Source organism: Tenebrio molitor, chromosome 7 (assembly GCF_963966145.1).
Source record: "Tenebrio molitor chromosome 7, icTenMoli1.1, whole genome shotgun sequence".
Taxonomy (NCBI): domain Eukaryota; kingdom Metazoa; phylum Arthropoda; class Insecta; order Coleoptera; family Tenebrionidae; genus Tenebrio; species Tenebrio molitor.
Window position 1 is genome coordinate 10,742,797 of NC_091052.1, and position 12,813 is coordinate 10,755,609.

At 34.9% G+C, this 12,813-nt stretch overlaps 1 long non-coding RNA gene across 1 annotated transcript; it reads left to right on the forward strand.

Moving 5' to 3' along the window:
* Nucleotides 1-1,167: 1,167 nt before the first annotated feature.
* LOC138136117 (uncharacterized) lies at nucleotides 1,168-11,979 on the forward strand. Its single transcript, XR_011161170.1, has 2 exons — nucleotides 1,168-1,353; nucleotides 6,833-11,979. It is a non-coding gene; the product is annotated as an uncharacterized lncRNA (long non-coding RNA).
* The last annotated feature ends 834 nt before the right edge of the window (nucleotides 11,980-12,813 follow it).

Genomic DNA, 12,813 nt, shown 5'->3' on the forward strand with positions numbered 1-12,813 from the left:
TCGCATTAATTGTAATTTTTTATTGTTGTTAACGTCGAATTTAAGTGCAGAACGTAAAAAAATGCCTCTAACTGGTGTAAATATTGCCAGAGCAGTAGCTTTGGTTGAAGACTGTTGATGTTTCCATTATGCAGCTAATGCTATTGAGGCTCCTCTTTCTAGTGGTCACAGAGCTACAAGAAGACCTGAATCTGGTCGAAAAAGAGCAACCACACACCGGGACGATAGATTTTTAAATAATAATGGTGTTCCGCTTTTTCTGCCGGTGAGTGTATACAGCCTGTAACCAAAATACAGGGAAATATTTAAACACGTAAGTACTGAATACTCCCGCATCAATGGAAAAATATGCGTTTTTTGAAAAACGTAAGGATAGAAGGATACGTGAACAAATGGTATGGAAATTTAGACAATAAATTGTGGACGCGCCACTGTCTTGGTTTTATAGTCGAAATCGTAAAAGCAATAGTAAAGAAAAAGCGAACTCTCGCTTTTTACACGCTTCATACAATCATGTATGACAAAAAGGATCCTTTTATTGGAGGTTGGGTCCATCCAAGAACGGAAGATCGTGGCAGCGGATGGTTGAACCAAAAGTACCGCCAAGGCCAAGATCTCCGGATTTAAATCCTTCTGAACTTGTGATTTTTTTATGGGGGCAACTGGTCTATAGCCAGTCGATAAATTCGGTAGAAGAACTAACTGGACGTGTCGTGGGAGCTATATTGCTCAAATTCGGGAAGATCGTAAACTTTTTTAAAGGGTCCGTGCTTCAAGAGGGCGGAGGACACAGGACACAGACCTGTATCACGCATCAAGGACATTTTCAGCATTTACTGTGAATAAGGTACGCTGAAAGTAAATGTGTTTTGTCCGTTTTTCCGACACAATTCAGGGTCAGTGTCAAATTTCTTGCGTGGTAATCGTTTTCGTTGTGGCTATTTTTACTATTTCACTTTCATTAGCGTCGACGACGGGCCGGAATGAGGTGAATTTTGAATTTTTGAATTCGCAATTTCAGCCAGTGCAAATTGTCTTCAAATGTGTAGAATTAGAATACATTATTCACTCATTATTCCCATTTCCCGGGCCCGGGAAGTGAATTAGTTTGATTCGCCACAGCACGGCGTCACGCTCTGCGGTGACACGACAGGCTCATTCGAGTCAGTTCGGAGGAGCCGAGTTAGAGTTTAGCCCAGCGATCGAGAAACAATCAGCTGTGCGAGTGTGTGTCACTACCAAATTATTGTTGTGTTTTTATTGCGTTCCTTGAGTTGTTAAGTTTAAGCGACCTCAGTGCAGAGCTGCAGGAGTAGCCATATAAATAAAAACGATAAAGACACGACAAACATTGTAAGTTCACAGATGGATGTTGTATTTAGTAATTCGCAATTATATGGCTTCAACAAATTATCTATTGAAAGAAAAATGTGAAGCGGAACATGGACAAATTTTCATAATACGGGGTTATTATAAATGTTTTTAACATCTAGTTGGTGTAGCAGCGCACCTAAAGCATAGTGCACAGCCACCTATGGTGTTAGAAACATTTATAATAACCCTGTATAGGGTTATTATAAGATAAGACTCGCCGCACATTACAGACTTTTGATCGGCCGACACTTTTTCTTAAATAAAGAATAAAATATTTAAGGGTCCTCATCTCGAAATCGTAGCCCTATACTAAAGCAATGTAAACGCAAATTACTCCTAAAAACTTCAAATTTGAAGTTGAAAAGTTGCTCGACGGTTCTATCGATTTCTTTTGACATAATCAATTGCAGAGAAATCTTGATTTTTCGATTAAGGCAATAAATTGGTCGTTACGATTAAACAATTGTAATTTTAAAATTACTCCTAGCGGTCTCATTTTTAACTTGTTTGAGTTCTAAAGTAGCTCATTGTAATCATGAATGTATAATCTAATGCAGAGAAATCTTAGTTTTTCTTGAAATCGGTTAAATTCTGACTTACGAGGCAAAATAAAAAATGAAACTCATTGCACGAAAGTGTGATGATGGCAACCAACAATATCAGCAGCCCATGATTTACAGCACCAATTAGTTGAGCTGGGACTAGGACCAAGGGGCCGGCCGACTTCTCTCTGCCCCGAGCTGATTTCCATTTTACTACCTGATGGTATTACTTCGAATACAAGTTATACTTTTAGCCAAATACCTCTTTATTCTTTGTTATTTATTCTTTTCCACACCACCACAGAGGTAGAATAAAAGGCGCGTTTTTTTAACGTGGTTTCCCCGATAGGTATACCTAATCCACAATGCTGTAAAAAAAATGTTGAACTTTATACACGACGATAAAATTTAATTATCGTCTGTCAAAAAATATACCGGGTGTATTATGAAAAATCTTTGGTGTTGTAACTTCCTTATTTTTCAAACGATTTTGATAAATGATGTGTCCAACAAAATCGTTTTAAATGGGCTACAATTTGAATTGTGTTCCAATATTTGTTCTTGAGTTCTGTTTTTGACAGATGATAGTCAACTTTTTTTTCCAAATTGCACTATTAACTTTTTTTTGCTCAGTTTTATAGAGATTTTTATTTTGAATATGAAAATCTAAACAACCATGCTCATGCATAGAAACAAAAAGAAGAAAATAAAATTTTTTGTAAATTCTAATTTTTTTTATTAAAAACAAATTTTTGATTTTTGATTTTAATGTTTGTGTATTCAGAAGATAAACATCTATCAGAATAAAAATAAAAAAATATACCGTGCAACTTAAAAAAACAAAGTTAGCTGCGGTCTGTCAAAGAATATAGGTAATGTCAAAAAAAAATCATACCATGTCGGGCTATAGTGTTTCTAAAGCGATTTTGTTTGACGTATCATTTATTAAAATCGGATAAAAAATAAGGTTATAGCACCAAAGATTTTTCATAATACACCCGGTATAAAATATAAAATACTAAAAATTACAGAGGTTTTAGGGCCAGTAACAGAACACGTGATCAGATTCAACCAATCGAAGTCTCGGTTTCATGGGTTAATTGCGCATTAAAATTTAATTCGAATTAAATATTTAATTCTTTTTCTATAAACTGGCCTTTAATTTAATTAATGCTGAATACGCGTAATTTAGTAATAGTTGCATGTTATTAATCATTGCTATTATAGGTCTTTTTTAATATGCATCTAACAGGCCTATTTTTGGTACGCCTGGAATCAATTATTATTTCAGGTAACAAAGCGCCCAGATAAAAAATTTCTAATTGTTGTACCATATATTTGCTCCAAAGTCATCATCTTTTTAGACTATCCCATTCTTCAAATCTTTTTGTGTAGACGACAAAATAACACTGTTTCCGCTTTGTAATATGTAACTGGCCTTCCACTTGATACATATAAAGATGATTGTGTAGATTTCAATATATGTAATTCTTTTATCACTCTCGCCTGCATATTCAGTGGGATCGATTGTACAATAGCCAATCTTTTTCGCTTTGACAGCTTCTTCAATTGTTTGATCACTTGCTGGAAACGGATATTTTACTACGATTTTTTAAACATAAAAAACTAAAAATATCAAGCTTTTCAACGGTATAGGGTTTGTATGGTCGAATGTAAAAATCTAGGGTGCTATCCTAAAATCACTAAATTGAGAGCAAATTTTCCGCTAAAGACAAGCTTGTTAAAAAAGCTTTCGACCAATGCAATAATAAATACGGGGTGCCATTTGAAAAAAATGAGTTTTTGACATTTTTAGTTTGTAATGTTTAAAACTGCTGTTGAGTAACACTCAACAGATGTGGCAAACATTCAGGAATCAAATAGCGATTCAGGAATCAAATAGCGTCAATCATTTTAATTTATGTGCAATGATTTGGAAGGTACAAATTTTCAAACGGACCCCTGCAATAGGGCAAAATGTATAGAGGCAAAATGATTAAAAAATCAAAGTGTTCTGAAGAGGCCTTACTAGTAGTATCGATATTGTTGAGATATCGATATTCGCATTTCACCGATACGATATTTACATACATCGATTTAATTTTTTTCGTTATAATCGGTGAGAATCGATACTTTTTAACGATACTTTATGCGATATTTTTTTCCGCATTTGTCAGCAAAGTGAATTCTTTCACACAGAGAAAGGCCACATATTTTATTTGCTTTTGTTTTTTATGGCAGACGCAATGTCAGCTTTTTTAATCCACTTCGATTATTTTATGATTATTCTCGCGGTTTTCTTTTTCTTTTAATTTTATAGAAACATATTTTTTGTGATTATTATCAAATTACAGTAGAGTCTCGATATAGTGAACTAATTAATGAACGGCTTTGTCACTTCATCGGGGTTGTTCACTATTCAGAGGTTAGGTAAAAATACTCAACATTGTGTTTATTACATTAAAACAATTTAATATTTCAAGCTATAAAGTATGTACAGTAATTATAGAATAAAAGGTTATTTTTAGTTTAGCAGAAAACCGTCACTTTTACGAAAATTATAACAAACACTCTCTTCAGAATCTTTGCTGAAGCTGAACTGTGGATACTGTGAAATTAACACTTAAGTACGCATGATGTCATTACACAATGTGCGAGTCCCTTAGAATTTTTGCTGAATTCTGAATTGTGGATATTATGAAATAAATACTCAATGCAATCATGATGTCATTGCATTACGCATTGGGTGAAGTCCCTGTGTACGTTTTATGCAATTCACTCTAGCGAGGCACAATTTGTTCACTATTTAGAGGTTAATGTTAATATTTTTGTGTTCATTGCAGTGGATAGTTCACTATATGGTATGTTCACTATATCGAGACTCTACTGTATGTATTTGTAACTGTTGTTACGCGATTGAATAAACATTAATTTTCACTTTTTTCATTAATTACTTTTTTTTTTTTAGAAACACCGATGTTTAAAAAAATCGATATTTTCTGGTCGGTATATTTAGCACATCGATGTTTTAAATTCGATGTATCGATTGATGACATTATCGATGTTTCAAAAATTTTGCGCATCCCTATTGTAGTCGGCCGACAGATCGACCGAAAAATATGTAGTTGGATGGGCTTCTCGATTCCTAAAGTTGGCCAACTATCGACCAAAACTTTAGTCTGTAGTGTGTGGCGGTCGTAAATGTTTCGATAACATCGTAGTTGGCGTAGAAAACCACATAAACTTTGGATGTGCCGCAGCCTCGAAACATGAGACAGACTAGTATCGCAGATAGGTGACGGTACTGGCGGTATTATAATTTGTACCGCCAGAAATCTGTCAACTCAACTGTCATGTAGGAATGTAGGTATTCAGGGTGAAATTGAAATGCATCATAATATGTAAACCATAATATCTTCAATAAGTGACTAAACCTAAAATGTGGTTAAACATTTTAAATTCAAAGTCCAATTTAATAAAATTCCATCCCGAACGAGACGGTTCTAAATCCTCTAATAAATCTAAATATGAATAGCCGTAAAAACGTTTTAAAAACAAAAGTGACACAACCTAACTATGAATGAAATAACCCAAAAACACTTTAAATACACAGAGCCGCAAAAACGTGTAAGATAACTAAGGGTGAAAACCAAGAGAAAGGAAAAGCAAAGCAAAAACCATAAGAATTGTTCAAAATGTCGGCTGTGATTTCTAATACACGGCTGGGCCCTTCGATGTAGATTGTCCCGAACCTGAATATGGGTGTTGTGGATATTAAAAACTCCGTTACGTTTAAAACCCGCTTCATCGGTAAACAAATCTGTTCGCAAAAAATCAGGTTGATCAGTTGATCAGTTTTGAATGGCCGACTGACAAAACTGTTGCCAGAGAATGTAATCGTTTGGTTGCAATGTTTGCACCCGACGAACATCATAGGGGTGCAACCTTTGCTGAGTGCGACATACCACAAACTGAGAAAACTAAAATTCACGAGCAACTGCCGTGTATTTGTTGACGGGTTTTCTTCCACAGTCTCTAAAATTTGGGGGTTCGAAGTCTAACATCCGTGGCGTACGCTCTTGGCACCTGTCGGTCGAAAAATACCATTTTCCCGTAAACGCTGTATGTACAGCTATAAAAATGTTTGCGAATGCGGAACAGGACGCGCCGAAAACGTTTCGCGATATAAAGCTTGTGCCTTTAAGGCAACACCATCGGCACATCTAAAATTAATCGCCCAGTCAACTACGATGTTAGAAACATTTATAATAACCCTGTAGTTGCTATTTTTTATGAATAGCAATTATACAGGTGTCCCAAAAGTATCGCATTTCCTTAAAGAAAGGTGCGTCATCTAGAAGTGTCAGGAATGTTGAAAATTATTTAAGAAATCAATGTCTTATTTTTGAAGAAACAGGACTCTAAAGACTCCACAATCAAGGTCAAAATTTAGAACTAAATCGAACTTAGTTCACAACAAAAAATTTATATTGTACAACTTTTCGCTTTGAAGAGTTCGAGAGTAAAAAAAATGAAAGAAGTATTCTCAATGCGGGTTTCAAATCATTAATTAAATCTTCGAGATACAAATGATTGAAAATTTGGTCAAAATTGCTAGTATATATGCTACTGAGTTAAAGGTGATTAATAAATTATCCTGGTAGTTTAGCAAAAATAATAATCAAAGGTAAAAGGTGCCCGTCAGTCACAAACGTGACATCATTTCCCCAGAAACATTTACAAAGCGGTGTGCTTACACCTACGACTTTATTGTGGAGTTGATGTTAACAATGGTTGCTAATGAAGAATTTGGAGTAATTTCCATCGTTTTGATTTCACCCCCAAAAGTAATTTACGCAGAATTATTTTGTGTCAAAAAGTATAAAGTATAAATATTTGGCTATTGCCTTTTTCAGATTGCAAAATTGACGATGGATCAAAATTACCAGATCGATGGTGATTTGAAACGCATTAGCTAATGCCTGCTTGAAGAGACCCCGTAAAAAAGCGAGAAGAAAAAAGCAATAGAATTTAGTCTCACAGAATGAACCTAATGAACAAAATAATCAACAAATTCATCAAAATAAAATAGAACGGCAGAGAAAACGACTTTCCAGTATAACTAGTATTAAAACTTTTGAACATACGATTCATGATACACAAATTCCCGGGCCATCAAACGGTAATCCAGCACTTGTAATTAAGAATCGAAGAAAAACGATTCATAATTCACAGATCTCCGGAACATCCACAGATATGAACATTCCTATTGTAATAAACGATTATTCAATAAAAAAAGAACCTGATGAAGAAAGTAGTCAACAAATTCAAGAAAATAAATTAGAACAACAGAGAAAATTAGGAAGGGAGCACTCTAAAGAATGTCGTGGTAGAAAACGACTTTCTAGCATAAAAACTTTTGAACATGCGATTCATGATACGCAAATTCCCGGGCCATCCAACGGTAATCCACCACACGGAATTAAGAAAGAACCTGATGAAGAAAGTAGTCAACAAATTCAACAAAATAAATTAGAACGGCAGAGAAAATTAGCGAGGGAGCGCTCTAAAAAGTATCGTGATAGAAAACGACTTTCTAGTATAACTAGTATAAAAACTTTTGAACATGCCATTCATGATAAGCAAATGCCCGGGCCATCAAACGGTGATTCACCACTCGTAATTAAGAATCGGAGAATAACGATACATAACTCACAGATCCCCCGAACATCCACAGATATGAACATTCCTATTGTAATAAATGATTATTCAGGAAAGAGTGTACCTAATGAACAAAGTAATCGACAAATTCAACAAAATAAATTAGAACGGCAGAGAAAATTAGCGGCAGAGCGCTGCAAAAAATATCGTGATAGAAAACGGCTTTCTCGTATAACAAGTGTAAAAACTGTTGAACATGCGATTCATGATACTCAAATTCCCGGGCCATCAAACGCAAATCCACCACTCGTAATTAAGAAAGAACCTGATGAAGAAAGTAGTCATAACTCACAGATCCCCGGAACATCCGCAGATATGAACATCCCTATTGGAATAAATGATTATTCAGTAAAGAAAGAACCTGATGAAGAAAGTAGTGAACAAATTCAATCTAGTGTAATTAGTATAATAACTGTTGAACATGCGATTCATGATACGCAAATTCCCGGGCCATCAAACAACAATCCACCACTCGTAATTAAGAAAGAACCTGATGAAGAAAGTAGCCATAAATCACAGATCTCCGGAACATCCACAGATATGAACATCCCTATTGTCGATTATTCAGTAAAGAAAGAACCTGATGAAGAACAAAATAAGGTAGAACGGCAGAGAAAATTAGCGAGGGAGCGCTCTAAAAAATATCGTGATAGAAAACGACTTTCTAAACAAAGTAATCAACAAATTCAGCAAAATAAATTAGAACGGCGTAGAAAATTAGCGAGGGAGCGCTCTCAAAAATATCGTGATGGAAAACGACTTTCTAAACAAAGTAATCAACAAACTCAACAAAATAAATTAGAACGGCGTAGAAAATTAGCGAAAGAGCGCTCTCAAAAATATCGTGATAGAAAACGACTTTCTAATATAACTAGTATAAAAACTTTTGAACATGCGATTTGTGATACGCAAGTTCCCGGACCATCAAACGGTAATCCACCACTCGTAATTAAGAAAGAACCTGATGAAAGTAGTCATAACTCACAGATTCCCGGAACATCCAGAGATATGAACATCCCTATTGCAATAAACGATTATTCAGGAAATGTCCATGATTCTAAGAATAATTGTGCAGGACCTTCACGGGAAGGAAATCTTGTAATACAAGCAAACCAGGAAAACTATTTATTCCCACCAGACGAAGAAAACCGACAAATAATCATCGATGACAATTTAGCACCATTAGAGGATCAAGCACATGCTTCCTCCATTCCCAACTCACAATCCTACAAATCATCAACGACTTACAGTTCTTATACGAGACACAGTAGTGCCCATATAGAATTTCATAAACAGTTTACGCATAATAGTTTCGGACACGCTTGCAAAATTTGTGATAGATTATGGTTCAAGAACGATTTGAAAAATTTAAATGATGAAAATATCAAGTTCGTAATGACATTTCTCCCAAACATCGACAAACAGTCCATTGCAGTTTGTTTAACCTGTCGAACTAGTATCCAGAAAAAATCGATTCCTCAAATGGCTGTATACAACGGTTTTGAATATCCTATAATTCCAAATAATTTACTAAATTATCCATTGGATTTAGTGTCTGAAAGACTTATTTCTCCCAGAATTCCTTTTATGCAAATAAGGAGACTTCGAAATGTCCATGGTCAATACGGAATTTATGGACAAATTATTAATGTTCCCGTAGAAGTCAACACGATGGTCAATTCCTTGCCGAGAAATATCAATGATGATCATTGCATCTATGTACACATCAAACGGAAAAAAATCCACAAATCAAGTTTGTTACATCGTTTGGTTAATAAAAGAACTGTTAAAGAATGGCTGCATTATTTGGTTAATACTCCACTTTATAGAACATATGATATTACAATAGATGAACAACTCTTCAATAATTTATATGGGGATGGAGTTGATGCTGAAAATCATACCGAAAATGATAGCGATAAACGTGATGAAAATTATAGGAACGAACTTACTGAGGATATACCTATTGAAGAGAGTTTATTAGCTCAGCAACAAACAGTAATGTGTAATGATGACCTGTTTTTAAGAATAGCTCCAGGAGAAAATAACGTACCCATAAGTTTATTATTTGATGAACACGCTGAAGAATTATCATTTCCTTCAATTTATTTAGGCCAATTCCGTCAGTTTCGGGAAGGAGTGACAGTTACTCCGTTCATGATGGTAACCAGTGAATTGAGGCGATCCGATAGACGAGGAGTAACGCCTCATCATTTATTATACATGGCAATGAAAATCATGAGAATAAGAGTAAAGGATTCTGTCAAAGTTACTTCTAAGCATGTAGGAAAACATTCAAATTTTACTAAACAGCAATTAGAATCCAAGGACTATATTCATAATTGCATCGAAGGTAATCTTGCTTTTTTGCGTTCAATACCTAATTCTACTTGGTATTGGTCTGAAAGAAAAAAAGATTTATTTGCCATGATCAGGCAATTAGGTAAACCGACTGTATTTTTCACAATAAGTGCTAACGAAATCGGGTGGCCCGATTTACTACAACTATTGTACAAATTAAATAAACACGATTGTATCACGAAAGAGGCAGTTGCAAAATTACACTTTATGGTAAAAAGTACTCTCATCACCGAAGACTCTGTTACTTGCGCTATATATTTTAACAAATTAGTCAATGTCATAATGAATATTCTTCAATCAAAGAAATGTAGTCCTTTTCGTAAGTTCAGAGTTCTTCACTATTTTAAGCGCATTGAATTTCACCATCAGGGCAGTCCTCAGGCGCACATTTTAGCTTGGCTTGATAATGCTCCGAAAGATGCTCTTAATGAAGATTATGATAAAGCCATTGAACTCATAGATGCCTTAACATCGGTTTCAGCATCGGAAGCATCGGGAAATATTAAACTTCAAACACATAAGCATACTTTCACCTGCTATAAAAAAATTACTTCAAATAAAGCACAAAAATGCAGATTTGAAGCTCCGTTTATGCCATCCAAAAAAACTATGATTTTAAATCGAATGAAAGATACAGAGGAAGGATTTGTCAATTATCGGAAACGCTATACACAAATAAGAGCACGATTGGAAAATGAAGATTTTGTGGACATGGACGATTTTTACAGCTGTAACCATATAAATTCGGATGAAGAATATTGCAATATTATCAGAGCAGGAATAACTAGAGCAAAAGTTTTCGTAAAACGAGAACCGTTCGAAAAATGGCATAATCCCTTCAATCCATTCATACTTAATATTGTTAAATCCAATACCGACTTTCAATTCATCACAGAAGAGTATTCATGTGCAGCTTATGTAGTAGAATACGTTAATAAAACAAATAAAGGAGTAAGTCACTTACAAAGAAAAATAATCGAAACAATGAATGAACATCCGGAATTTGATATCGTTGAGATAACTAAAAACATCAGTGCGAATATACTAAATCATACAGAGATAACAAGTCAAGAAGCTGCTTGGTATTTACTACGAGAGACTATCTCAAAAACTTCGGTAGGCATCGTATATATTCCAACAGTAAGGCCAATTGAACGTCAGCGAATAAGAAAAACTATAGAAGAGTTAAGTAAAGTAGAGGATGATTGTAGTGATGTTTGGAAAGAGAACTGGTTTGATAAGTACGAGAAAAGACCAGAATACTTAGAGGATATTACTTTAGCGCAATTCGTGTCTAAATACATGAAAAATAGAAACGGAGAATTCATTGAAAGGAAAGAGCCGAGGATCATTCGGTATCGAAACTACGATATGGCCAGTGATTTTAATGAATATAAGCGAGAAATGGTGACACTACACTTACCATTCCGAAGTGAAGAAGAGGAAATATTAGCGGACATGAAATTCATTTCCATTTACGATGATAATGAGGATATAATCCTGCAAAGGAGGAAGGAATTCGAGTCAAATATAGACATTGATAGAATTATTCAAATTTGTAGACAATTATGCCAGGAGGAAACTCCTTTAGATGAGAATGAAACATGAGATCTTGCCAACAACAGAGGTCCGGAACCAAACCCATTTGAACAATTGTATAATAATCCAAATTCAGAAATAAATAGAGATCTTCGATTAGCTACTCTAAAGTTAAGTTCCAAAATCCCATGCTCTGAGTTTAGATACTTCACTTCGTTCCAAAATAAAGAGTACTGAACTCTACAGAATACTGTCCTGACTGTCCATTACTATGGCAAATCTGTACACTCCGTTTCATTATCGCACATTTTATTTGTTAAAAAATTGAGCAAATGTCAATTTTGTGTGACTTTTGTGAACTAAAATTTACCTAATAAAATCCCAATCGTTCAGCGCACTAATTAATATGTATTTTGCCGAAATAAACGACAATATTATGGAAGTTGGTTTTTATTTATTTTTTCACTACTAGTCTGAGAAGGCGTTATTATTTACTCTCGAACCGAACCCAGAAGTAGAATTTCTCCCAAGGTTAATAGTCCCTTATAGCCTTCGCGCCTTACATCCCTCGGCGAGCCTCGGGATCTAATCTTGGCGCTCTGGCTATAATCATGGACTTCTCCACCTTGGTGTGTAATATACTACATATTATCCACAATCACATTGTTAAACGACGACTTTTCCTCTTATGAACAGTATTAACTAGCATTTTATTCACTAGTGGAATAAATTACTAGATAAGTGAAAATGGAAGATTAATAATTAATACAAGTCGTTTGAAATTAATGAAATTTATTGAATAATTACTTATTTCTTTTGTGAAATTTCGTTGTAGTCTAGCATAGAACACTTGCTCCACATTGATGAAGCTGTGTACTTTTTCTTGATATTCAAAAAATATGAGAGCATGACTTCCTCATTGATTACTTGGCGTTGTTCTCTCCGCTTGTTGAATTCAGCAAATTCTTTTTCGTAATGTTCTTTAGACTTTTCTGGTAATAAACGCTGAGTTGCTTCGTGGGCTTCTTCAAAGATTTCTTGAGGACTAGACTTAACTTCTTCCATTTTCGACACTTTTTCGAGTAAAACGAAAATATAAACAACAAATAACCTTAGCAACCAGCACCTCACGTTCTGAGTTTCACCGAGTTTCAGAAGGGACATTCTTTGTGATATTTTAAATAATAATTTGGCCTTGTGATAGTGGATATTAATATTGCATTTGCATTCGTCATTCCTGTTTTAGTCGCATTTTATCCATTTCAGAATATTAAAC